This window comes from Bombyx mori, chromosome 8, assembly GCF_030269925.1.
Source record: "Bombyx mori chromosome 8, ASM3026992v2".
NCBI lineage: Eukaryota > Metazoa > Arthropoda > Insecta > Lepidoptera > Bombycidae > Bombyx > Bombyx mori.
The window spans coordinates 6,425,969-6,430,862 of record NC_085114.1 but is presented as its reverse complement, the minus strand read 5'-3'; the positions used below and the strand labels follow the sequence as shown (position 1 = coordinate 6,430,862).

General features: G+C 30.2%; 1 long non-coding RNA gene across 2 annotated transcripts; it reads left to right on the top strand.

Annotated features, from left to right (window-relative positions):
• The first annotated feature begins 474 nt into the window (after positions 1-474).
• On the top strand, positions 475-4,093 carry LOC134199244 (uncharacterized). 2 transcript variants are annotated; one of them, XR_009973655.1, is made up of 4 exons: positions 475-1,678; positions 1,854-1,925; positions 2,382-2,502; positions 2,594-4,093. It is a non-coding gene; the product is annotated as an uncharacterized LOC134199244 (long non-coding RNA). The 2 variants fall into 2 exon arrangements; XR_009973654.1 differs by lacking the exon at positions 2,594-4,093 and having other exon boundaries at positions 477-1,678; positions 2,382-2,533.
• The last annotated feature ends 801 nt before the right edge of the window (positions 4,094-4,894 follow it).

Here is a 4,894-nt window from a genome sequence, read left to right as displayed (position 1 = left end):
GGTGGATGTGGATTAACGATACACCTCGGCAATATCAGGGAGCTTCGTCTAAGCGATGTCTATCGTAAACTATTATACATTATTAAAACTTCATTTTAAAGCAAATGTTTTGTCAGATCTGGCCACTGTATGAATAAATTAATTTAAAAAAAAATCAATAATGCTCTATTAGTTCTTTGAATTAATATTTACTAGTATGTTTCACTTTGTTAATGGTGGAAACTTGTTTTGGTTGTACGTATGTATAACATATATAATATAGATTTTTGAACTGCTTGTTTCCTAAATAAATATAGAATATATTATAGAACTCAGTCATAAAATTATGATGTATTGTAGGTGTATCTACCGCTACTGGCAGCTTTCACTACACATAGTGTTATATATAGTCTGTGGTTGAGAGACAGAAGCCTGCCAAAACTGAAACATGTAAAAATTGAACTTACAACGTATTTTAATTGTAAAAATGTCAAAGATTATGATTAAGAACAGGGGGGTGCAACTCCCATACAAAGGAAAAGAACATTCAACTAGCGCCATCTTTAGGAACCGGCGAGGTCATTTTTGAAACGTTTTGGCCTTAATGAACTAATAAACTCACTAGATGGCAGATACGAGTTCTGACTCAATAAAAAATGTTAGCGTACTTTGAAGCAGTGCTTCCACTTTTAGGGGATTCTCCCTTTTTTAGGGAAAAATAGCTGATATTTTGGATGATAAAGACAATTTAAAAAATACCAGGATTTAGGATATTTCGGGGTAAAAAGCAAAGCCTATACTAGTAACTGTTGTGAATTTTAAAATAAACGATAATTAAAGTAAAACAATGAACATTTTATTTTATGGAGAGAGAATGACATTAAGTCGAGTTGACAAGTAAAAGAATAAAACAGAGTTGTGTATAAAAACTATAAAGGTTTGATTCAACAGTAACCCTCTAGTAAAGTAAATCATAGATTAAGCCACTGCTTTTTCTTAGGGATTCCCCAGAATCCCAATAAGTATAATCCGCCAAATTTTTATTTACCTATTTTCGTTGATGTCACCAGAACTTACTTGTATTGTAATATACAGGTACTTCATGTACCATGAAAGATTATCATGGTAATTTCATTTACGAAAACCTTGTAATTGTCATTTCACTTTTGCTAGCAGTTCCTTCTTCAAAGACTGAGGTGGAAAGATTATTCAGTGTTCTCAAATTTAAAAACTGACAAAAGAAACAGGCTTTCTAATGAAACCCTGAACGGCTTGCTTCATAGAAAGTTCCCAACTTTGCCAGCAAACAATTGCTCAATTTTAGAACCGAACAGTGTTAGGTTGTGCAGCAAAAGAATATAAAAGCAATGCGTCGACTTCCTTGAAAATTCTAATCCTATAGATCTATGATCTTCTGGGGGCGTTTATATTATATATACCTACATTAAATAATATGCTGTGGTTTATTTTCTGTATTTTATTTACGCTTTCTATATAAAGGATTTATGAAAGTTGTCTAGGAAATTTTAGGGTAAATTCAAAAGAAACTAGGGTAACATGTGTTAAAAAAAACGTAAGTGGAAACACTGCTTTGAAGTTTTCAAAATTCCAGGGCCGTAAAACAATCTCAAAAAAAAAAAAAAGTTTTCAAAATGTCGTAACGATTTAATTTTTTAAATCGTTTTTTTTTGGTCTTGGTGTGAGTTATTTTACGTTGTAGTATTAATTTGAGCAACTTTTAGCTTTATGAGAATATTAGACGATTAGACATTGAGAAACTCCGTTTTGAATTCTCTTTAGACATAACTTGGCTCCAATACTTTTTTCTTCGTTAGCGTTTCGTAAGCCTGTGTAACTATTTTCATTTCTTACAGAATGTTTATTATTAAAAATCAGCATGCCTCGAAGATCGAAAATGAAATGCTATTTCGGATGCCTTGATAACGGTGAGTTTACACTATTTTCCCGGTATATTATTTGCTAACAGAATTATTATTCATAATATAATTAAATGAATTAGCACCAACTAATGGTCCTTCCTATTTCTGCTGCCTAGCTATCATATATGTTAAGTTTTGATCAAAACAGTCGGTATTAAGTCTCGTACTATCACACACACACCTCAGATAATAAAATTGTCTCGAGTGGGTGGAAGTATTTATGTTTTGCAACTCAGCGTATTATATGCTTATTGTCAAGTGGGCCCGAACTAGTTTTTTGGAATGATCAATCAGTCATGCTTTCCTGTTTAAATAAAATACAGCACAATTGATCTCACATCCAAAGTTAGATGATGGCATTCACGTTTTGTTTCCTGGTGTTTGATAACTAAGTTACACCAAGTGGCCTGTGACTACGTTCATCCTTCTACCCAATATAAAATAATGTTTTTATTTTTGTAGACAAAGGTTTGATAATGACAAAATTTTATGGAAAAATTATAAGGAGCACTAAAATGTCTGAAACATGAAAAGATTGATGCACTATATTTGAACCAGAACGTGTTATGTAATATATTAATTTGTAAGTAAGATTACATTAACACTAAATTTTTCATGGTCGTATTTTTTCAATATTTGTTACATACTTAAGATACTTTGTTTCTCCGTTTCAGAAGAGAAAATGATTCAGCAAGGAACGTGAACTCTCAAGGGATCTTAATTTTTTTTAAATATGTTTATAATTGATAAATTAATAATTGAAATAGTTCATAAGAACTAAATTGATGCCAATTTTGTTTTAAAATAGGTTGTTTAGTTCTTATAGTTATAGTATTACGTTTGAATAGTTGTAATTAGTAAGTTAGTAATATATGAAAATACTGATATAAATTTTTGTAAATAACCTTTTGTAAATTCTACGAGAAGATGATTTTAATTAATGATCAAAAGTCAACGGTCTTTAAAAGCATTATTTGCAATTATTTAGATTAACTGTGGAATATATTTGCTAAGTTGTGTTTTCTGTATGAGCAGATATAAATGAAAATGCCCAAACATGATTATGTTTCTTACATTTTCATTATGTGAAATCAATATGCTTGTGACTGAGTATATTAATAATTTATTAAAACTTAAGTGATAGACAGCAACCCCTATGGCACTGCTGAAGTTTATAAGCACTGGTGACCACTTATCATGGGCCGGGTTGCGTGCTCGTCTGCTGTTGAGTGCAATAAAAATTTTCGAAACCCTTTCTATTATTTAGATGTAATATTAGTGTACATTTAATTTGGATTAAAAGATAAATTTACATTTTATGTTTGCATGTGTATGTTTATAATTCATTTGCATGTAACGAACACCAGTTTCTTTTGTAACAAAATGTAAACTAATGGTTTGTAATGAATGTAATTAACTTTAAGATGATTTTCTTTCAATCTGCTGTTTGTTTCATCTAGTATTACCAAAGCTAAAGCATCAGAAACGTCAGAATAGAAATAATTTAGATAGGGAATAAAAGTATAACTAATGTAATCATGTCTAAGATTACTATAAGCGTCATTAAGTACAAACTATCAATATTTAAGAGTACTTTAAATCATCATTACATTTTTTAAACATTTTTTGTTTTTCAAATCATGTAATAAAACGTTTGTGCAGAACAAAATGTCACATGTTATGAACATGATTGTGGGTTAATCGTTTCTTAAATTTCTAAATGTTTATAAGAATGCTAAGAATAATTTAGTATTCACTTTAGTGTGTGTATTATCTCTACAATGCTAGTATAAATGACAATTATTGTATGACGAAGCATAGGTAGTGTTTATAGATGTAATATTTTCATACAAGGTCATGATCTGTCACGATCAACTTTAAGCAAGAACTGCTATAGTTAAGAAACAAATTTATTAAATTTAATTCAAATTGTCTACTATGTTTGTAATGGAAAGCTGACATGTTTATATTTCGCACAAATGACTTAAGTGACATTGAATGATTTGATTATCTAGACTTAATTAACTTTTAGATAACTTTTGATTTAATGTGTACGCTAGTAGGATTATTCTAGAGGAGTTATTGTTATTCGAAATTTTATACAATTTACGTTCATACTATCTTTTAACAGTAAATTGTTTGTAATATAGGGAAATTAAATAGCTTACAGAGAATTACAGCTTTTTATTTAAAAAAACTGTTTTCTCTCTGTATGAAAAGGTCTTATCGATTAGAATGCTGAACACAATCAAACGTTCTTTAATATTTCATGAGTACTACCGGGAATTTCAGCGATTCTAAACGATAAGATTTTTTCATAAAGAGAGTTAATTATAAAAAATATTAAAATTACTAAAAAAGCCACCTGGTGGGGGGTAGGGAGACTAATAATCGACAGCAGCGACGCCTGCTGTCCCGGGCTCTAACTAAAGCAAAAATAAAAATGAGAGTTGCGCATCTATCTCAAATATATTAAGTGTATAATCTATGATTAAGAAGATTAAAGAAGGAAAGCGCACAATAAATTAAACATTGTGTGTAAACGTTGACACCCAACTATGGTTCATTCTTGAGTCTTAAATATTTGAAGCAAACTACCATAGTACATTAAAAATTAGAAATGGTGAATTCCATTGCAAACAATCACTAGTACAATTGTGGAGGTCTGTCTGGAAAACTAACATGCGAGATGAGTGAAAATTCACTTTTACATGGTTGATTATCATCTCCACACAAATGAAATCGAATTAACTTATCTGCGGTTTTAATAAGACCACGAGTATATTTAAAGATCACGTAGTAACCGTTTGAACTAGACTACAATTAAAATATGAGTTATAAGTATTATTACTTTTTTCATTATTTTCGATTTGTCCGGGCCAGCCTGTCAAACTATTGAACTGAATCAAGATTAATATAAGCTTTTTCGAACATACTCATATTATAGATTATTTTAATCACTTATGATGGTAGAC